At 46.0% G+C, this 24215-nt stretch overlaps 1 protein-coding gene across 1 annotated transcript in view; it reads right to left on the bottom strand.

Moving 5' to 3' along the window:
* Window positions 1–24215, bottom strand: part of LOC126095008 (sodium- and chloride-dependent glycine transporter 2-like) — a 584984-nt gene that overhangs the window by 314879 nt on the left and 245890 nt on the right. The gene's annotated exons all lie outside the window — the stretch shown is intronic.

Raw genomic sequence — 24215 nt, 5'->3', positions numbered from 1 at the left:
CAGCGGCCGGTACCACCTTCCATGCTACTATTTTAAGGTCATGTTATAATAGATACGGCTTTCAAAATGGACGTATTCTTTCCAAATGACTTGATGGGAGACAACCTGTATCTCTCTCTCTCTCTCTCTCTCTCTCTCTCTCTATATATATATATATATATATATATATATATATATATATATATATATATATACAGGGTGTTACAAAAAGGTACGGCCAAACTTTCAGGAAACATTCCTCACACACAAAGAAAGAAAATATGTTATGTGGACATGTGTCCGGAAACGCTTACTTTCCATGTTAGAGCTCATTTTATTACTTATCTTCAAATCACATTAATCACGGAATGGAAATACACAGCAACAGAACGTACCAGCGTGACTTCAAACACTTTGTTACAGGAAATGTTCAAAATGTCCTCCGTTAGCGAGGATACATGCATCCACCCTCCGTCGCATGGAATCCCTGATGCGCTGATGTAGCCCTGGAGAATGGCGTATTGTATCACAGCCGTCCACAATACGAGCACGAAGAGTCTCTACATTTGGTACAGGAGTTGCGTAGACAAGAGCTTTCAAATGCCCCCATAAATGAAAGTCAAGAGGGTTGAGGTCAGGAGAGCGTGGAGGCCATGGAATTGGTCCGCCTCTACCAGTCCATCGATCACCGAATCTGTTGTTGAGAAGCGTACGAACACTTCGACTGAAATGTACAGGAGCTCCATCGCGCATGATGTTGTGTCTAGACAAGACAGTCTAGACACAAGGCGAGGTAACCGAAAGGGCACGCGTCATTCACGCCGGCTGGCGTGAGGTCTGAAACAGGATACGTGAGGAATGCTATCAAGAAAAGTACGTAGCTGCGTTACTACTTAACTTTATTCCATCATTGTGGTACATCGCTCCTGACGATACAAGTGAGACTCTCTCCAGAAATGGTTAATGGCGCCTTGCTAGGTCGTAGCCATGGACTTAGCTGAAGGCTATTCTAACTGTCTCTCGGCAAATGAGAGAAAGCCTTCGTCAGTGTAGTCGCTAGCAAAGTCGTCGTACAACTGGGGCGAGTGCTAGTACGTCTTTCTAGACCTGCCGTGTGGTGGCGCTTGGTCTGCAATTACTGACAGTGGCGACACGCGGGTCCGACATGTACTAATGGACCGCGGCCGATTTAAAGCTACCACCTAGCAAGTGTGGTGTCTGGCGGTGACACCACACATGAACCACATGTTGTGTCGTACTTGAAAAGGCACATGTTCTAGCAGCACAGGTAGAGTATCCCGTATGAAATCATGATAACGTGCATCCATTGAGCGTAGGTGGAAGAAACTAAAATGAGCTCTAACATGGAAATTAAGCGTTTCCGGACACATGTCCACATAACATCTTTTCTTTATTTCTGTGTGAGGAATGTTTCCTGAAAGTTTGGCCGTACCTTTTTGTAACACCCTGTATATATATTCAACGTAGAAATTACACTATGTAATGAAAAGTATCCGGACACCCCCAAAGACATACGTTTTTCGTATTAGGTGCATTGTGCTGCCACCTACTGCCAGATACTCCATATCAGCGACCTCAGTAGCCATTAGACATCGTGAGAGAGCAGAATGGGGCGCTCCGCGGAACTCAAGGACTTCGAACGTGGTCAGGTGATTGGGTGTCACTTGTGTCACACGTCTGTACGCGAGATTTCCACTCTCCTAAATATCCCGAGGCCCAGAGACTGCCGACACTTGAAGACGATCGTAATGTGTAATAGGCAGACATCTATCCAGACCATCACGCACTGCACTAGGATCCACTGCAAGTACTACGACAGGCGGGAGGTGAGAAAACTTGGATTTCATGGTGGAGCGGCTGCTCATTAGCCACACATCACGCCGGTAAATGCAAAACGACGCCTAGCTTGGTGTAAGGAGCGTAAACATTGGACGATTGAACGCTGAAAAACCTTGTGTGGAGTGACGAATCACGGCACACAATGTGGCGATCCGAAGGCAGGATGTGGGTATGGCGAATGCCCGGTGAACGTCATCTGCCAGCGTGTGCAGGGCCAACACTAAAATTCGGAGGCGGTGGTGTTATGGTGTGGTGGTGTTTTTCACGCAGGGGGCTTGCACCCCTTGCACTATCAGAGCACAGAGCCGCGCGGGGTAGCCGCGCGATCTCTACATCTACATCTACATTTATACTCCGCAAGCCACCCAACGGTGTGTGGCGGAGGGCACTTTACGTGCCACTGTCATTACCTCCCTTTCCTGTTCCAGTCGCGTATGGTTCGCGGGAAGAACGACTGTCTGAAAGCCTCCGTGCGCGCTCTAATCTCTCTAATTTTACATTCGTGATCTCCTCGTGAGATATAAGTAGGGGGAAGCAATATATTCGATACCTCATCCAGAAACGCACCCTTTCGAAACCTGGCGAGCAAACTACACCGCGATGCAGAGCGCCTCTCTTGCAGAGTCTGCCACTTGAGTAGCCCGCATCTCGTGGTCGTGCGGTAGCGTTCTCGCTTCCCACGTCCGGGTTCCCGGGTTCGATTCCCGGCGGGGTCAGGGATTTTCTCTGCCTCGTGATGGCTGGCTGTTGTGTGCTGTCCTTAGGTTAGTTAGGTTTAAGTAGTTCTAAGTTCTAGGGGACTGATGACCGTAGATGTTAAGTCCCATAGTGCTCAGAGCCATTTGAACCATTTTGCCACTTGAGTTTGTTAAACATCTCCGTAACGCTATCACGGTTACCAAATAACCCTGTGACGAAACGCGCCGCTCTTCTTTGGATCTTCTCTATCTCCTCCGTCAACCCGATCTGGTACGGATCCCACACTGATGAGCAATACTCAAGTATAGGTCGAACGAGTGTGTTATGGTGTGGTGAGTAGCCATTAGACATCGTGAGACAGCAGAATGGGGCGCTCCGCGGAACTCAAGGACTTCGAACGTGGTCAGGTGATTGGGTGTCACTTGTGTCACACGTCTGTACGCGAGATTTCCACTCTCCTAAATATCCCGAGGCCCAGAATCTCAGGCGACTTCTCACGGTCTGTGCGGCTCCCCACGTCGGAGGTTCGAGTCCACCTTCGATCATGGGTGTGTTTCTTTTGTCCATAGCTTAACTTAGTTTAATTTAGGTTAAATAGCGCGTAGGCTTAGGGACCGATGACCGCAGCAGTTTGGTCCCATAAGACCCTACCACAAATTTCCAAATTTCACAGCACAGGCCTACACTGATGTTTTAAGCACTGTCTTGCTTCCCACTGTTGAAGACCAATTCGGAGATGGCGATTGCATCTTCCAACACGATCGGGCACCTGTTCATAATGCACGGCCCGTGGCGGAGTGGTTACACGACAATAACGTCCCTGTATTGGACTGGCCTGCACACAGCCCTGACCTGAATCCTGTAGAGCACCTCTGGGATGTTTTGGTACGCCGACTTCGTGCAATGCCTCAGCGACTGACATTGATACCTCTGGTCAGTGCAGCACTCAGTCATCACCATACTGAATTCCAGCATTACCGATGGAGCGCGTGTCCGCCTCATACCACGTTTACATCGCCTCCAGCGCTCTAAAGTGGCTAGTTCAAAATGGTTCAAACGATTCTGAGCACTATGGGACTTAACATCTGATGTCATCAGTCCTCTAGACTTAGAACTACTTAAACCTAATTAACCTAGGTACATCACACACATCCATGCCCGAGACAGGATTCGAACCTGCGACCGTAGCGGTCACACGGTTCCAGACTGAAACGCTTTTAACCGCAGGGCCACACCGGCCGGCTTTACATTTTCAGCCAAGTGTTCGGATACTTTTGACCACACAGTGTATTTTCCATATTAAATAGTATATGATTTGATACGGTGGATCTACTTTTGGTGGACTCTGAGTTTTTTTTTTTTTTAGGCGGGCAAGGTCAACTGCACCGTTGACTTCCACCGCACGGCGCTCAACGGTCGTGCGCGCCACCAGGTCCTCGCTGATGTGCCAATGGGCGGCGCTCCACAGGGTCGCGTACGGAGAGCTACTCCGGCCTTCCTATATTCGCATGTATCCTGCTGTCCGTCACTTTCCGCTTCTGAACCATCACTGAGGGGAACTACACCACTAATACTATTTGTTCAAACAAAACCTTTAAATTCTTGAGTTTCTCCCGGCGTATTGATGATCAAAAAATCCACGGGTGTACTGCCGGTCTACAGTGTCCAACGGGCACAATATTTCGGCGATCACACATGCCGCCATCATCAGGTGAACTGACGGACTGAGATCCTGTGAACGTGCCGGCACGGAGATCCGTACGCTATGGCTGCTCAGAGGGTACTGGGTTCGGTCGCGGCGGCGGCCGATTTAAATACCCTCCGCCCGCGGCGCGCTCCCTCCGCACTCCGCGCCCCGCGCCACGGTCGCGCGGTGGAACAGATTGCGACGCCGTCTGAGATGACTTCGGTGTGATGGCTCTGTCCGCCGTGGTCGTCACAACTATACGTTTGCTCGATTTACTCTTGATTAACCCAATCGCTGGTTCCCAAGCCTTGCTAAGATTATAGCCACAGTCATGGTTTACGAGGTCGTCATTGGTGCAAATTTCGATGGCCTCTCTAACAACGCTGTCCCAGTATCTCGACGTCTGTGCCAGAATCCTCGTGCGTTCATACTCCATAGCGTGATTTTCCGACAAACAATGTTCAGCGACCGCCGACTTGCTCGGATACATCAGTCGAGTGTGCCTCTGCTGTTCTACTTCTACGTTACTCATGTTGGCAGCTGTTCTTGATTCAAATTCTGGAATATTTACTTCGTCTTCTTTTGTGAAGGCATTTCGGAAGACAATGTTTAGTAATTCTGTTTAGGCAGCACTGTCTTCGACAGTATCTCCATTGCTGTCGCGCAGAGAAGGCATTGATTGTGTCTTGCCGCAAGCATACTTCACATACGACCAGAATCTCTCTGGATTTTTTGCCCGGTTTCGAGACAAAGTTTCGTTCTAGGAACTGTTATAGGCATCTCGCATTGAGGTCCGCGCTAAATTTCGAGCTTCTGTAAAAGATCGCCAAACTTGGAGATTTTGCGTCTGTTTGAATTTCGCATGTTTTTTCGTTGTTTCTGCAACAGTGTTATGACCCGTTTTGTGTACCAAGGAGGATCAGCTCCGTCGTCTGTTAATTTATGTGGTATAAATCTCTCAATTGCTCCCGTTACTATTTCTTTGAATTCAAGTCACATCTGGTCTACACTCACATTGTTAATTTGAAAGGAGTGGAGGTTGTCCCTCAGGAAGGCCTCAAGTGAATTTTTATATGCGTTTTGAATGGATATATTTTGTTTATTTTTAGAGGATTTGGGGGTTACAATATTCAGTCTCCCTACGACAACCCTGTCTTCATTAATACCTGTATCCGTTTTGATGCTCGTTATTAACTCAGTATTATTTGTTGCTAAGAGATCAAGTGTGTTTTCACAACCGTTTACTATTCGCGTGGGTTCATGAACTAACTCCTCGAAATAATTTACAGAGGATGCTTTATCACAATTTCGGATGATGTTTTATGCATACCTCCGGAATTAGACATGTATTTTCGCCAACATATCGAGGGTATATTAAAGTCACCACCAACTATAATTGTATGAGTCGGGTACATGTTTGAAATCAAACTCAAGTTTTCACAACAGGGAGGTCGGTAAAAGGATCCAATTATTATTTTATTCCTGTTGCTAACAGTGACCTCTGCCCATACTAACTCAGAGGAACTGTCTGCTTCAGTATCGCGACAAGGTAAACTACTTCTAACAGCAACAAACTCGCTGCCGCCAACTCTGTTTAGCCTACTCTCTCGGGACACCGTTAGTATATAGAGGGGCATGCGGTGAGCACTCAGTCCTCCCGGCCGTTGTATGTTTTCGTGACCGGAGCCGGTACTTCTCGATCAAGTAGCTCCTCAATTGGTTTCACAAGGCGGAATGCACTCCACTCGCCAACAGAGCTCGGCAGACCCAAGACGGCCACCGAATCAAAAGCTAGCTGAGCCTACAGCGCTTAACTTCGACAATCTGACGGGAACCGGTGTTACAACTGGATCAAGGCCTTTGGCGCTGTTTGTACGCCATGTTACTTATCTGTGAGTCGTACACCAACCCCTGTAGGCACGCTGGACAGTCCATGTTCATATTCCAACAAATCAGGCAACTTGACTGACAGTGTGGTCACGGACACATCCAAACACGGCAGATCCTTTCTGCCATCTTGTCCCGTCTACATCTACATCTACATCCATACTCCGGAAGCCACCCGACGGAGTGTGGCGGAGGGTACCTTGAGTACCTCTATCGGTTCTCCCTTCTATTCCAGTCTCGTATTGTTCGTGGAAAGAAGGATTGTCGCTATGCCTCTGTGTGGGCTCTAATCTCTCTGATTTTATCCTCATGGTCTCTTCGCGAGATATACGTAGGAGGGAGCAATATACTGCTTGACTCCTCGGTGAAGGTATGTTCTCGAAACTTCAACAAAAGCCCGTACCGAGCTACTGAGCGTCTCTCCTGCAGAGTCTTCCACTGGAGTGTATCTGTCATCTCCGTAACGCTTTCGCGATTACTAAATGATCCTGTAACGAAGCGCGCTCCTCTCCGTTGGATCTTCTCTATATCTTCTATCAACCCTATCTGGTACGGATCCCACACTGCTGAGTAGTATTCAAGCAGTGGGCGAACAAGTGTACTGTAACCTACTTCCTTTGTTTTTGGATTGCATTTCCTTAGGATTTTTCCAATGAATCTCAGTCTGGCATCTGCTTTACCGACGACCAACTTTATATGATCATTCCATTTTAAATCACTCCTAATGCGTACTCCCAGATAATTTATGGAATTAACTGCTTCCAGTTGCTGACCTACTATATTGTAGCTAAATGATGAGGGATCTTTCTTTCTATGTATCCGCAGCACTTGTCTACATTGAGATTCAATTGCCATTCCCTGCACCATGCGTCAATTCGTTGCATATCCTCCTGTATTTCAGTACAATTTTCCATTGTTACACCTCTCGATATACCACAGCATCATCCGCAAAAAGCCTCAGTGAACTTCCGATGTCATCCACAAGGTCATTTATGTATATTGTGAATATTAACGGTCCTACGACACTTCCCTGCGGCATACCTGAAATCACTCATACTACGGAAGACTTCTCTCCATTGAGAATGACATGTTGCGTTCTGTTATCTAGGAACTCTTCAATCCAATCACACAATTGGTATGATAGTCCATATGCTCTTACTTTGTTCATTAAATGACTGTGGGGAACTGTATCGAACGCCTTGCGGAAGTCAAGAAACACGGCATCTACCTGTGAACCCGTGTATATGGCCCTCTGAGTCTCGTGCCCGCATCTCGTGGTCGTGAGGTAGCGTTCTCGCTTTCCACGCCCGGGTTCCCGGGTTCGATTCCCGGCGGGGTCAGGGATTTTCTCTGCCTGGTGATGGCTGGGTGTTGTGTGATGTCCTTATGTTAGTTAGGTTTAAGTAGTTCTAAGTTCTAGGGGACTGATGACCTAAGATGTTAAGTCCCATAGTGCTCAGAGCCATTTCTGAGTCTCGTGGAGTAATAGCGCGAGCTGGGTTTCACACGATCGTCTTTTTCGAAACCCATGCTGATTCCTACAGAGTAGATTTCTAGTCTCCAGAAAAGTCATTATACTCGTACACAATACGTGTTCCAAAATTCTACAACTGATCGACGTTAGAGATATAGGTCTATAGTTCTGCACACCTGTTCGACGTCCCTTCTTGAAAACGGGGATGACCTGTGCCCTTTTCCAATCCTTTGGAACGCTACGCTCTTCTAGAGACCTACGGTACACCGCTGCAAGAAGGGGGGCAAGTTCCTTCGCGTACTCTGTGTAAAATCGAACTGGTGTCCCCTCAGGTGTAGCGGCCGTTCCTCTTTTGAGCGATTTTAATTGTTTCTCTATCCCTCTGTCGTCTATTTCGATATCTACCATTTTGTCATCTGTGCGACAATCTAGAGAAGGAATTACAGTGCAGTCTTCCTCTGTGAAACAGTCTTGGAAAAAGACATTTAGTATTTCGGCCTTTAGTCTGTCATCCTCTGTTTCAGTACCATTTTGGTCACAGAGTGTCTGGAGAGTTTGTTTCGATCCACCTACCGCTTTGACATAAGACCAAAATTTCTTAGGATTTTCTGCCAAGTCAGTACATAGAACTTTACTTTCGAATTCATTGCTGAATCATCTGATTCCACAGAACCGATAGGGAGATACGAACCAATTCACTGCCATTACATGTGTCACATGTAGAGCGTCGCGTGTCCGCCTCATACCACGTTTACGTCGTCTCCAGCGCTCTAAAGTGGCTAGTTCAAAATGGTTCAAATGATTCTGAGCACTATGGGACTTAACATCTGAGGTCATCAGTCCTGTAGACTTAGAACTACATAAACCTAATTAACCTAGGGACATCACACACATCCATGCCCGAGACAGGATTCGAACCTGCGACCGTAGCAGCCGCGTGGTTCCGGACTGAAGCGCCTAGCACCGCTCGGCCACAGCGCCCGGCAAAGTGGCTAGTGTTGCTCTGTGAAGGGAGTGATTAGTTTTAAGGAAGCGATTAGTATTTTATCTTGAGATCTTACATTTACTCGATTTCTAAGTAATCTCCATGACTACTATCCATTTGTGGTTCTACTCGTGATCTGCTGGGACTGTTAGCGGAGTATGCTTTTGGAGTCGATCCACTCACTGATGTCAGAGGCTTCTCGATGGCAGTTGTGATATAACGTACGTAGATCACAGCGTGCGGTGAGTCTGACACCTCCGTACTGACAGAGTTGTTTACACCGGGTTTCACCATCTGTCATCGGAGTTTGCAGAATGGGGAGGAGTGCCAGTGTACTCTCTGCGTGTTGCCAACCGTGTCAACTTGTGCTCCTGAACACGTTCATCATGTACAAATCGAGAACACGTCTTTCTATATGATGGCGTTAGTCTGAGCTTGATAATCTCCAATCCCTCCAGTATCAATCTTAAAGACAACCGCCGATTCTATGCCAACACTTTCCTGATGTTATTTGTCGTACAAGAATTCGGAGCATCCAGACGTGGTGTACAGTAGATGTCTATTTTCGGTTTTCTGATGTACACAATTACCAAGTCGCATTGTCGAACGCCGGATGTTTTCATAGCATCCAAGTATATGAATAAAAATAGTACCGATCCTCTTACTGAAAAGGTAGCTAACGAAGTATTTGAAAACATTAACAGGTATTTTGAGACAAATGGATTATCACTGATTTTGGAAAGACACACAAAGTACAAATTACTATGGCCCACAGAATTCCGTAAGGTATAAAGTATCCTACTCAGACGATGAAACATTGGAAGTAGAAGATATTAAGTTTTTGGAAGGACAAATAGATAACAATCTCAGTCTCAAAACCTGTTTAATAGAATGAATGAAGCGCTTGCAGTATGCCTGGTTGCTGATGTAGGTAAAGTGAAGAGAGACTGATTCTGCTTATCCTACTTACTGATGAATTACGTAATCATTTTTAGAGCAAATAAACTTACAGGCGTAACATTTCCAGAATACAGAAGTGTGTTATAAGAATTATATCTGGTGTAAGCTCTAGAACATCCTGCAAGGGTCTTCTTAAAAAGACACCACTTTCGTATACATACTCTCCATTCTCCGTCGTCATTACAAATATTTTTCTTTTCTTAAAAGTAGTGAAAAGTATTGCGTTAACAGTAGGACCGAAAATAACTTTTATAGGTTGTAGTGTTTACCATTAAAATGGAAAGGAGTTAAATACATGGAGACACATATGTTCAACAATTTTCCAGAGTATATTAAATGTATTGTATGAAGTGTGTTGCAGTTTAACTCCGAATTAAAGAAGTTTCTGTTAGGTAAATCATTCTACTGTACTAAATAGTATCCTCACAGAAACTCTTAAAATAAGTGCTTTGGGGTATTTGATATGTAACATGAACACTGTGTAACCGTAATACATCATAATGTTAAGTCGTTTCATGCTGTTGCACTTTCATAAACATTTTCGACACCTTTTCACATTCTAGAGACCCCTTTGTGTGGGACCGATGGAATGAGACTGACGCAATGTCGTGCTTGCGAGCGATCGACCCGAATGTGGCACATCGTGAACAGTTTTCATTTCGTCCTAATAGCGTTTGAAAGAGCCACGAAGGAATTTTATCGGTTCATTGTTTCTATTCATACAGTTGCACCAATATCGCTTGTGCCAGCGTCGCCACATTTCCGAGGAAAGCTTAGAGTTGGACGTCCAGTCGGCGGCGAGAACGTCAGAGCCGATGTAAAAGCTCGGTTTTGAGGAAGGTGTCGAAGGAAATGGGCCGTGCCTTTTCAAAGGACTCATCCGGCCATTCAGCAACAGCTGATATGTGCTGACTACAAACCGTGCCCCCCCCCCCCCCCCTCCTGGGACTCGGTGCGTGAAGGAGCTGCGCAAGCAAATGGTTCAAATGGCTCTGAGCACTATGGGACTCAACTGCTGAGGTCATTAGTCCCCTAGAACTTAGAACTAGTTAAACCTAACTAACCTAAGGACATCACAAACATCCATGCCCGAGGCAGGATTCGAACCTGCGACCGTAGCGGCCTTGCGGTTCCAGACTGCAGCGCCTTTAACCGCACGGCCACTTCGGCCGACAGCTGCGCAAGCAAACTCCCGGAAGAGAACCTACACCGCTAACGCCGGGTTCTCTCCACCGACGCACCGACTGTTGTGGAGTGTGGCAGTTGGCAACGCAGGTCCGGGGCGCTCAGTCCCACGCGTCCAAGACGGGGGTGGGCCCGTCACGTTTCGGGCCACTAACACGCAATGGCGATGCACGGCAAGACGGGGGTGGGCCCGTCACGTTTCGGGCCACTAACACGCAATGGCGATGCACGGCTCTCATCGTTCTAGAGGTAGACTTGATGGTTGTACTGTACCGAAACAGGATCCTCCAACCTACTTCGGCGATGGATTTGTCTTTCAAGGCGATAACGGACGAGAACAACGCGTGCAACCCGTGAACACGTTTCTCCATAATGCGGGAATTAACCAGTTGGAATGACCTACGGTATCCGCCAGCACGAAGCCGACTGAGCACGACTGGGACGAGCTGAAACTTGCAGCGCATCATCACAGTGGACCTTTCGATTCTTTGGATTACGCCAGCAGGCTCCTTGTCGAAGACTGGGGCACGGTGGAGCGGCAACCCCTCGACCATCTCGTGGACAGCTTGACAGAGAGGATAAAAGCAATCCCACGCCCGGGTTCCCGGGTTCGATTCCCGGCGGGGTCAGGGATTTTCTCTGCCTCGTGATGGCTGGGTGTTGTGTGCTGTCCTTAGGTTAGTTAGGTTTAAGTAGTTCTAAGTTCTAGGGGACTTATGACCACAGCAGTTGAGTCCCATAGTGCTCAGAGCCATTTGAGCCATTTTTTGATAAAAGCAAGTCGCAGCGTACGGGGTGAAGCGATACGGTATTTAATGCAGTGGAGTAGGTGTGCAAAGTTATTCACTTTCGAATACACTGTATTTCATTTATTGTTTCGTTTTTGCTTCACAATAAAAGTTAGTTTTCCAGTCTCGTAAGTTTTATTGTCTCATTTCACTCTGTGGTGTCACCGCCAGACACCACGGCCGCGGTCCGTTAGTATACGTCGGACCCGCGTGTCGCCACTATCAGTGATTGCAGACCGAGCGCCGCCACACGGCAGGTCTAGAGAGACTTCCTAGCACTCGCCCCAGTTGTACAGCCGACTTTGCTAGCGATGGTTCACTGACAAAATACGCTCTCAATTGCCGAGACGATAGTTAGCATAGCCTTCAGCTACGTCATTTGCTACGACCTAGCAAGGCGCCATTACCAGTTACTATTGAGGCTGTAAAACATGTACCGTCAAGAGCGATGTTCACCATTTATGGATTCAAGTTAGGTATTGCAAAGCTACGTCCTTTTTTTGCTAGTCTCAATTCCTTGACCTGTTGCAGACCTCACGCCAGCCTGCGTGAGCTAAGACGCGTGCCTTTCGGCTTCCTCTCATAGTGGGTTGGCTGTCTTGCCAATCCACAACACCTTCTTTTCCCTTCCTCTGAAGTTCACAGACATTTCGAGATCAACTATTCAAGGAAAAAAACTTTTTTAGCAGTTCCTGCCACTGACTCGGTGCGCCACACTATGTCTTCTTAACCTTTCTGTGCCGGCCGGAGTGGCCGCGTGGTTTGAGGCGCCATGAGACGGTTTGCGGGGCCCCTCCCGCCAGACGTTCGAGTCCGCCCTCGGGCATGAGTGCGTGCGTTCTTCTTAGCATAAATTAGTTTAAATAGTGTGTAAGTCTAGGGACCGATGGCCTCAGCAGATTGGTCCAGTAGGAATTCACACACTTAAGGGGCTCCGGAAAGGCTCAAAATCATGAAAAGTTCAATTTTTTACTTTTTTGCGTTTTCCGAATCTGCAGACTATTACCTTTTAATAGATATATAATTTATTCAGTTCCGAAGACTACAACTATTTTTAAATTTTTTTAAAAATGTGTTCTAGATGGGCGTGACCCACTGTGGCGCTGTTAAACTGCGGTCAAATGGTGTTATTATTAACGTCCGTGTTCATCAGGTACATTTTAGTGATGTGAGATAAAGTATGTGTTGTGGCTAACCTGTGATGGTTCAATATATATCGCTGTTGAGAAAGTGTATTCACGGAAAAACTCAAAACCCCAATGAAAGTGTTAATAGTGTTATATGGTCGAGAATCCCCAAGACTGTATTTGTTGGAATAGAAACACTTCACTTTGGTGTGTATGTTGCTGTTGCGACTTTCAATGATGGCAACATTGTAAGGTGCAAGGTCTTTAGAAATATGGGAATGAAGATAGGTTCTAACATGGTACGAGCGATGCTTGCCTTAGACAAGGAACGCCTTCGGGCTGCAGACAGGGCTGTAAAGAGTCTAGAAATACAAGCAAGAGTAAACAGGAGCAGGAACAAGAGGAAGCTGGAAGAGGAGTTTGCAGAGGATGAAGATAATCCATCCTATGGACCTGGAATGCACTAAAAAGTTAATTCAATCATTGTCGCTCGATACCCAAAACTTTTATTTTCTCATACTAATTACATGTTTTCTAAGGATCTTCCAAACATATTTGTTTCAAACTTTCAGTAAATGTTACACAGTTCCTTCTGCATAATTTAACACAGCCGTTTTCCAAAAAACTGTATATTTTGAATATATAAATAAAAAATTGCAAAAAAAGTTGTGAATTTTCATTACAATTGAAAAAAAAATCATCTTTAATAACTGAACTACAATTTTGTAAAATCCCTGTGTTAAGTTGTAGCCCATATTCCAATAAATAATCTGTAAAAAGTTCAACTTCCTACCTCAAATACACTCCTAGAAATTGAAATAAGAACATCGTGAATTCATTGTCCCAGGAAGGGGAAACTTTATTGACACATTCCTGGGGTCAGATACATCACATGATCACACTGACAGAACCACAGGCACATAGACACAGGCAACAGAGCATGCACAATGTCGGCACTAGTACAGTGTATATCCACCTTTCGCAGCAATGCAGGCTGCTATTCTCCCATGGAGACGATCGTAGAGATGCTGGATGTAGTCCTGTGGAACGGCTTGCCATGCCATTTCCACGTGGCGCCTCAGTTGGACCAGCGTTCGTGCTGGACGTGCAGACCGCGTGAGACGACGCTTCATCCAGTCCCAAACATGCTCAATGGGGGACAGATCCGGAGATCTTGCTGGCCAGGGTAGTTGACTTACACCTTCTAGAGCACGTTGGGTGGCACGGGATACATGCGGACGTGCATTGTCCTGTTGGAACAGCAAGTTCCCTTGCCGGTCTAGGAATGGTAGAACGATGGGTTCGATGACGGTTTGGATGTACCGTGCGCTATTCAGTGTCCCCTCGACGATCACCAGTGGTGTACGGCCAGTGTAGGAGATCGCTCCCCAAACCATGATGCCGGGCGTTGGCCCTGTGTGCCTCGGTCGTATGCAGTCCTGATTGTGGCGCTCACCTGCACGGCGCCAAACACGCATACGACCATCATTGGCACCAAGGCAGAAGCGACTCTCATCGCTGAAGACGACACGTCTCCATTCGTGCCTCCATTCACGCCTGTCGCGACACCACTGGAGGCGGGCTGCACGATGTTGGGGCGTGAGCGGAAGACGGCCTAACGGTGTGCGGGACCGTAGCCCAGCTTCATGGAGACGGTTGCGAATGGTCCTCGCCGATACCCCAGGAGCAACAGTGTCCCTAATTTGCTGGGAAGTGGCGGTGCGGTCCCCTACGGCACTGCGTAGGATCCTACGGTCTTGGCGTGCATCCGTGCGTCGCTGCGGTCCGGTCCCAGGTCGACGGGCACGTGCACCTTCCGCCGACCACTGGCGACAACATCGATGTACTGTGGAGACCTCACGCCCCACGTGTTGAGCAATTCGGCGGTACGTCTACCCGGCCTCCCGCATGCCCACTATACGCCCTCGCTCAAAGTCCGTCAACTGCACATACGGTTCACGTCCACGCTGTCGCGGCATGCTACCAGTGTTAAAGACTGCGATGGAGCTCCGTATGCCACGGCAAACTGGCTGACACTGACGGCGGCGGTGCACAAATGCTGCGCAGCTAGCGCCATTCGACGGCCAACACCGCGGTTCCTGGTGTGTCCGCTGTGCCGTGCGTGTGATCATTGCTTGTACAGCCCTCTCGCAGTGTCCGGAGCAAGGATGGTGGGTCTGACACACCGGTGTCAATGTGTTCTTTTTTCCATTTCCAGGAGTGTACTTTGTGAGGAAAGATGTAATTTATAAGCGTTATTTCAACATTGCAAGCATAGGGCGTTCCGGAGCCCCTTAACCTTTCTGTCACAGGACCATGGCCGCTGACGTCGTCTCCCATCACTGTCACGCTCTGCATGTCGTATCCCAAGGAAAATTTTATTTTAGTTGCTACTATTCACATAACTCTTAGAACTCAACAACCATCTCCACACAGCGCAGCAGTCTGAATAGCATATTTAAAACGAGTGAATATTTCAGTCAATAATACAAACAACAATTCTTTCGCACTGTATTTTCCGTATGGCTCTGATCAGGATGAAAGCCATCACGTTTTGTGCGACGAATCTGTTTTGGGACTGGTGCAATCTCTGGTAACCCGTGTGTCTATCTAGTAGGTCATTTTCATCTGAGGGCAGAGATTATTTAGCACGTAGCCGAATACTAACGATTTCACCTCAGATTGCTGTCACTGTGGTCGTTTTGTAGGTGTCAGTTTAACATTACTGCCTGTTGCAGCCAAGATTACTTTATCGTCGATGAAAGTGTCCTACCTCTTGCAGGAGGCAGCTGAGGTCAGTAGCAAGTACTGATCGGTGTATGCGACCAAGGAACGCTACGCTTCGTGTCGTTCTGCGCGCGGCACCGTAGTTCGGTGGCCTCCCTCACTCAGGCGACACGGCGGCCTCCGTGGAGCCCTTGATTGGCTACTGGTGTGCTGCATGTGCGCCAGTACTTGTCACTTCATTACTTACTATTTCCTGAATAAGACGTCGAATAGGAATTTGCATCAATATGAAAGGTCTCTCATCAAAGTACTCATTACGAAGTCGCATATGAAAATAATCCGAAAATCGCATTTGCAACATAAGAAAGTTTTTGATCATCCCGAATGACTTCGTGTGCACAACTGATCCCCCATAAGAGTGATCCACGCTGGCTGTGAGTTGGGTTCTAGTCTTGCTGGCGTCCAGTGAAATTGATGATGATGATGATGATGATGTTTGGTTTTTGGGGCGGTCAACTGCGTGGTTATCAGCGCCCGTACAATTACCCAATCTTTGCTCAGTCCAATTTCGCCACTTTCCTGGATGATGATGAAATGATGAGGACAACACAAACACCCAGTCATCTCGAGGCAGGTGAAAATCCCTGACCCCGCCGGGAATCGAACCCGGGACCCCGTGCTCGGGAAGCGAGAACGCTACCGCGAGAGTGAAGTTGCGTATGTGCGGTCAAAATGTGTGGAAAATCTTATGGGACTTAACTGCTAAGGTCATCAGTCCCTAAGCTTACACACTACTTAACCTAAATTATCCTAAGGACAAGCACATACACCCATGCCCGAAGGAGGACTCGAACCTCCGCCGGGATCAGCCGCACACTGCAGCGCCCCAGACCGCTCGGCTAATCCCGCGCGGCGCGTATGTGCGGACTAGGCGGCTAGAGGTCAAGTTTTGCCGACAGCCAGTGAAGATGTATTTTGGTGCTGTGACTTTGCGACCAATACAGACTAATTACATATTAGGAAAGTCTTCACCTCTTATTAACGATGTGTGTGTATGAACGCTATGTTAACTGCACACGTGGATTATTTTGTGTGTGGTTTTGCAGATCATCTGTCGATGCGAGCACACGACTTTGTGACGAGTGTGATTTTATTATTTTAACCAACAATGACGTCGTGAGTAAACTAACTGACATCCCTTCTGTAATTTTGCCTACGGCGTTTAATAGTCTGCCTGAGCGTCGATTTCCGAATCACACTCGCAACACATTTCAGCCAACAATCTGTTCAAGACAGCTACTTGGAGCAATAATAATGAGCGTTTGGCGGGGCAGGTCCGGCTGCCTTACATTCGAAGAGGATGCTAAGTTCACCCAACCTGGATACGATGTGACGTCATTATGACGTAATACGCTTTAGTCGATTAAAACACCTATCGACTTTTACGAACGTTCGAGATTCTAAACTGTCGTCAGCTAGTGGTTTGTTTTGACACGTGCGATTCTGGTAACAGCTCAGTGTGGCAGCGTATATGTATTTCGCCAAAATAAAAGTAAAAGAGCTGGATATTAATAGAAATATTCCTGACCGTGGTCTTGAAAACACCACGGACAACACGTTTCGTAAAAAAGTGAAGTCTTCTTATGTCCTGACCAGATTAGATTGTGTGAGTGTTGTATTGAACGCTTACGCCGAAAATAATATTTATTTATTATCAATATTTTAGTATGGTTTCATACAATTGGTCTTGTCAGTACATATTAGATTGTAGCAGCATACTCTTGCTGACTTTTTTTTCTTAATTTATATAGCTGAAAGAGAACTCGTGCAAGTTTGTTAGCTAAGTAATTTATATGTCCATCCCAAGATAGTCTTTTATCAACCACAATTCCAAGTAATTTCACACTCGGACCGCAGAGACAGGTACCTTAGTGTCCAGTAATGACTGGTGTGTAGAATGATTGAATTTCGAACTTAAAAAGAAAAATATGAGGCATTGTTGAAGAAAATCGTCGACCGGAGATGAAATACGAGGGGAAGTGGATTTCTCAATGTAATCTTAACCAAAGGTTAGTGTCTTGACGCATCTAAAGATTTTGGCTGCTGAGTGCTTCTTCTCACTGAGTACAAATAACTGACGCACTTCAGCTGGGTCAGAAGTACATCAATTTCTGCTTGAGATTCACAATAACCACGCAACTGCCCGTCGTCATCGATGCTGAACTCTTTCAGATTTTCTCTCATTAGTCTCTCGTATGCTGAACACATAATTAGAGGCGAGCAAACGAAAAACAACGCACAGGACACAAACACAGTACAATACACGATTTAAACGCAAGGAACGCAAAACACATTTCAACGAATGGTGCAGAGCACAGCGCTACCCAGTCACAACCTCTCGAAAGTTCACAAAAGTCGAATAGTCGATATACGGTTTCCATCGTTTTCGATGTAGCGTGCATACGTCATAATGACGTCACATCGTATCCAAGTCCGGTGAACTTAGCATCCTCCTACATTCGACGGCACATTTAGCGACTTGCGCGCCGGATGGGGATGAAGTGATAATGAAGACAGCACAACACCCAGTCACTGAGCGGAGAAAATCCCCGACCCAGCCAGGAATCGAACCGGGGCCGGTAGGAAGGCAATCCGTCATGCTGACCACTCAGCTATCGGGGCGGACACTACTTGGAGTGAAGACACTATGTCACCAGAATTAAAAAAAAAAGAAACGTTTCGACATTTTCTGATGCAATAAGACTAACTGCGATCCAGACACTGACCGTAGTTTCAGTATTAATGAGGCCAGTATCGTGGGCTCAGTGGTAACATTAGCAGGGGGAAGGTTATAATAAAATTACGATAAAACTGGCCTACAGTTTCTTTTTTATTTCCCTGTCCTTTACACGTATAACTTTCTGACGGGTTTGTATTGGCTTCACTTTGCACGATCACAATATCAAACTATCTTTCGTATTGTACTATCAGGAGTAGAATTTCTTGCTCTACTTCTTCATGCGTGGAAGCGAAAAGCAGGTGCACCCTCCACTCCAGTTCCTTATAGCTGCTTCCGTTTTTCTGTTTTGATCTTCCTGTTCGACTCTTCTGGCTTACAACTAGCCAGCCAGCGCTTCCTGCATTTCCCAGCAGTGCCAGTAGCGCATGCAACCGGTGACGTCATAGGCGGCGAGCGCGGTCGTTACCCACCACGCGATTCGCCGGCACATCAGAGGCAGCGTTGTAAGACAGCGTCCAGAATGCTTTGTGCTTTCATCCGCGTACTGTATCACAAGACAAGTTCGACTGCGCTATCCTGTCTCTTTGCTGCTCTCGGGAAGAAGACAGAACCTACTAGGAGAAGAGAGACAAAGAATACAATTGAAATAAATGAATTCGCAATTGCGAACAAGGACAACCATCAGCTGCAGACTGGAATGACGACAATGAAAATTTGTGGCGGACCGGAAGTCAAACCCAGATTTACCGCTTATCGCCTTCCCGCGGTTTACGATCTGGCTATCCGTGCACGACTCACGGCCACGCCCAAACTTCCATACGTCGTCAATCACGCGTCTACGACCTGCGCTGGTACATCCATTATGTGTATTCCCGCACAGGTCCGACGTTGTGCTTGAAAGTCGCTTGGCCGGTATCGTATTCATCTGCCGATACTCCAATATCTGCACTGCAATATCGTATCGTAATAATAATAATAATAATAATAATGGCGTGTGCCGAGGGCCTCCCGTCTGGTAGACCGCTCGCCTGGTGCAAGTCTTTCGATTTGACGCCACTTCGGCGACTTGCGCGTCGATGGGGATGAAATGATGATGACTAGGACAACACAACACCCAGTCCCTAAGCGGAGAAAATCTCTGACCCAGCCGGGAATCGAACCATTTTTTTTGTAACCATATATATTTATTTAAATATATTAACAACGATACATTAAAAAAAAAGACATTTTATTCTATTAATCTATTATATTCCTAGTGTTGGTTAATATTACTGTCATTTTATATGTTTTCGTTTTTATATTTTCCTTTTTCGTTTTTCTCTTATTGTTGTTCCTTAAATCCTTTTACATGGCCATTTGTCGTCGTCTTTTTTTTTTTTTTTTTTTTTTTTTTTTTTTTTTTTTTTTTTTTTTTTTTTTTTTTTTTTGAGGGGGTAGACATTGCAGGACAGGCATAACAGTTTACATTTCGCATCGATGCATTGATTTTGAGTTCATGTTTCTGTATGTGATGCACTTGTGATGCCACAGGCACATTGTGTATTCTGCTATGATCTCTTCCTGTAGTTACAATGTTAAGTGGGACAGTATGAGGGAAACGTCACCATGATAGGTGGAGCAGAAGTGGAAGAAACTTTTCTTTTTACATATACTACAGAATATACCTAAATTGAAGAAGAGAGAAAATTTTGTCATATTACATAAGAGAAGCAGAAAGGATAGTGTGAGTAATCAAGAGAATTTTATAGGCACAAAGTAAAGGAAATCATTTAAAAAAAATATCTAATAACAATAATGAGTAGTTGGCACTTTCCACTAAGTAATGCTTGTTTCCTATTCAGTACAGTACAAATAATGGAAGAAAAGTTAATTAAAAAAAAACTGGTAGTACTACTGTGCATACTTTTGATACTGTTTCGGCTGCGAGCATGACAGATGTTTGGTGAGAAGCACTTTGTGTCACTGATTTCACTAAGAAGAAACACTTTATACTACTGTACTTCACTATCTGATGCGAGAAGAGAAAGCACTTTATCTTTCGTGTTGCACTTGTTCGCTATCACTGCACACGTTATTCTTGTGGTGAGTGCGGTGAGGTGGCTGGTGGCGGCGCTGAGGGTCACAGGCTTAGGATCGACAGTCCTTCGTGCTGACCACTCAGCCACCGGGGGCGGACAGCGTAAAAACACATTCTGTCGTAAAGTGGCAAAAAAGGTCAGGACGGTAACTGAACCACACGAATCGTGTCCCTTGTATTGCGCGGCGTCTGGAAGTTCGTTAGTTGGAAATGAAGTTACAAAACTGATGTCAAAATCTGTTCTCAGGTGGGACAATGTTTCTCGGTCTGGTGAACTACGTTTACTGGTAAGAATACATGTTGTTGTTGTGGTCTTCAGTCCTGAGACTGGTTTGATGCAGCTCTCCATGCTACTCTATCCTGTGCAAGCTTCTTCATCTCCCAGTATCTACTGCAACCTACATCCTTCTGAATCTGCTTAGTGTATTCATCTCTTGGTCTCCCTCTACGATTTTTACCCTCCACACTGCCCTCCAATGCTAAATTTGTGATCCCTTGATGCCTCAAAACATGTCCTACCAACCGATCCCTTATTCTAGTCAAGTTGTGCCACAAACTTCTCTTCTCCCCAATCCTATTCAATACCTCCTCATTAGTTACGTGATCTACCTACCTTATCTTCAGCAGTCTTCTGTAGCACCACATTTCGAAAGCTTCTATTCTCTTCTTGTCCAAACTAGTTATCGTCCATGTTTCACTTCCATACATGGCTACACTCCATACAAATACTTTCAGAAACGACTTCCTGACACTTAAATCTATACTCGATGTTAACAAATTCCTCTTCTTGAGAAACGCTTTCCTTGCCATTGCCAGTCTACATTTTATATCCTCTCTACTTCGACCATCATCGGTTATTTTACTCCCTAAATAGCAAAACTCCTTTACTACTTTAAGTGTCTCATTTCCTAATCTAATTCCCTCAGCATCACCCGACTTAATTTGACTACATTCCATTATCCTCGTTTTGCTTTTGTTGATGTTCATCTTATATCCTCCTTTCAAGACACTGTCCATTCCGTTCAACTGCTCTTCCAAGTCCTTTGCTGTCTCTAACAGAATTACAATGTCATCGGCGAACCTCAAAGTTTTTACTTCTTCTCCATGAATTTTAATACCTACTCCGAATTTTTCTTTTGTTTCCTTTACTGCGTGCTCAATATACAGATTGAATAACATCGGGGAGAGGCTACAACCCTGTCTTACTCCTTTCCCAACCACTGCTTCCCTTTCATGCCCCTCGATTCTTATAACTGCCATCTGGTTTCTGTACAAACTGTAAATAGCCTTTCGCTCCCTGTATTTTACCCCTGCCACCTTCAGAATTTGAAAGAGAGTATTCCAGTTAACATTGTCAAAAGCTTTCTCTAAGTCTACAAATGCTAGAAACGTAGGTTTGCCTTTTCTTAATCTTTCTTCTAAGATAAGTCGTAAGGTCAGTATTGCCTCACGTGTTCCAACATTTCTACGGAATCCAAACTGATCTTCCCCGAGGTCGGCTTCTACCAGTTTTTCCATTCGTCTGTAAAGAATTCGCGTTAGTATTTTGCAGCTGTGACTTATTAAACTGATAGTTCGGTAATTTTCACATCTGTCAACACCTGCTTTCTTTGGGATTGGAATTATTATATTCTTCTTGAAGTCTGAGGGTATTTCGCCTGTCTCATACATCGTGCTCACCAGATGGTAGAGTTTTGTCAGGACTGGCTCTCCCGAGGCCATCAGTAGTTCAAATGGAATGTTGTCTACTCCGGGGGCCTTGTTTCGACTCAGGTCTTTCAGTGCTCTGACAAACTCTTACATACATACATAACATACAATAAATACAAACAGTCGCGTTATTCCCCCAAAAATAGAGATTTTCGATGGTAAGTCTTAGTGGTGGCATTACCACGTGATGATTTCATTTCGTCCTTGGGATGCAGCTGAACACTACACGGCCCATTCACATTAATGTGACCACCGCTTATTTCCAAAACTTACTAATTATACAATTTAACCCACTACCTTATATGATTAGTGGGCCGAAAAAGTGGTACAATACTTTAAATGGCAGCTAATCTAAGTTATATTTAAGTAACTAGTTAGTATGTTAGCTATGGGAATAGTGCAATGGGCTAATTAGTTTTGTTAATTAACTGCCCGTATCTCGTGGTCGTGCGGTAGCGTTCTCGCTTCCCACGCCCGGGTTCCCGGGTTCGATTCCCGGCGGGGTCAGGGATTTTCTCTGCCTCGTGATGGCTGGGTGTTGTGTGCTGTCCTTAGGTTAGTTAGGTTTAAGTAGTTCTAAGTTCTAGGGGACTGATGACCATAGATGTTAAGTCCCATAGTGCTCAGAGCCATTTGAGCCATTTTTGTTAATTAACTAGAAAGCAGGTAACCTAACTATTCACTAGTTACTAAAGCCTACAGCGTTACAAATGTGTCAGTTGAAAGTATAAACCTATTTATAGAGCCTTGCTCATTGAGCTAACTCCAATGAGCGTGTCCCTGACACTGGGCAGGCTAAGATGTTGATCGATGCAGGTTCCTAAAGATAGTGCCTAAAAACTAAATCCTACAACTAATCTTATTCTAAGGTCAAATCCGGTGCGTTGTCGAAATCGGTGAAGTTGCACCCCACTCCTCCAGAGTCCCAAGGCGCGGCGGATTCCAGACTTGACCTCCGCTATGCTTGACGTCAGTGTTGAATAAACAGTCACGAACGGCAGTTGGCAATAGTAGCAGTGGAGGATATACGAAACATGTCTGGCGTTGGTGGAAAACAGTGCAGCCGTTGTCATAAAGCGGAAACAGCGATTTATTTAACGTCCAAAAGAGTATGATCATTGGCTTTCGTGCAAAGGGCTAAAACATTCTCGATACGGCTAAGTTTGTAAACTGTTCGCGTGTCGCAGAGGTTAAAGTAAGCTGCGCATGGCAAAATGTCGCTATCCGAAACTGGAGCCGCGGCAACTGAAGTGCTTTCAAATGGTTCAAATGGCTCTGAGCACTATGGGACTTAACATCTGGGGTCATCAGTCTCCTAGACTTAGAACCTAACTAACCAGAGGACATCACACACATGCATGCCCGAGGCAGGATTCGAACGTGCGACCGTAGCAGCAGCGCGGTTGCGGACTGAAGCGCCTAGAACCGCTAGGCCACAGCGGCCGGCAACTGTAGTGCAACACAGGCTTTAGATGACTGGTGTGAACGGCGGCTGCGGGGATGTGTACGGGCGAACAGACGAGCAGCTGTTGAGCAAGTGACCGCCCGGATGAACGAGGAGCCTACTGACAGTGTCGCCTCAACAGCCGTTCAGCGAACTCTGCTACACGTGGGACTACGCAGCAGGCGCTTGGTTCGTGCGGACTCCTGTCCATCGACGACGAAGGCTGGAATCTGGAATATCGTAAATGGACAGCCGCTGTAATGGCCTGTTCAGATGGACCACGCTTTGTGCTCATCGCACAGGAAGCAAACACCCTTCAACAATCCTTGGGAGGGTCCAGGCTGAAGGAAGCAGTGTTATGGACCGGGAAATGTTTTCGTGGCATTCCCCGGATGACCTTGTCATTTTGGAAGGCACGATAGTTCAACACAAGTATGCATCTCTTCTTGCGGGACATTTCCAATCTTACATGCAGCTTACTTTTTTTTATTTTTATTTTTTTTTAAGGCACGACGGCATCCTCCAGTAGGACTCTACAACGTGTCGCACAGCTCATAGTGTTGGTGCATGGTTCGAAGAGCATCAGGATGTATTTACTGTTCTTCCCCGGCTACAAAATTCCGCCGAATTTAATCCAGTCGAGAATCTGTGAGATCATCTCGATCGGGCTGTTGTTGTTGTTGTTGTTGTTGTTGTTGTGGTCTTCAGTCCTGAGACTGGTTGATGCAGCTCCCCATGCTACCCTATCCTGTGCAAGCTTCTTCATCTCCCAGTACTTATTGCAACTTTCATCCTTCTGAATCTGCTTAGTGTATTCATCTCTTGGTCTCCCTCTACAATTTTTACCCTCAACGCTGCCCTCCAATGCTAAATTTGTGATCCCTTG

The sequence above is a fragment of the Schistocerca cancellata genome, chromosome 8 (assembly GCF_023864275.1).
Source record: "Schistocerca cancellata isolate TAMUIC-IGC-003103 chromosome 8, iqSchCanc2.1, whole genome shotgun sequence".
In the NCBI taxonomy this organism is placed as follows: domain Eukaryota; kingdom Metazoa; phylum Arthropoda; class Insecta; order Orthoptera; family Acrididae; genus Schistocerca; species Schistocerca cancellata.
Note: the sequence above shows the minus strand (reverse complement) of the source record. Positions and strands in the feature narration are given on the sequence as shown.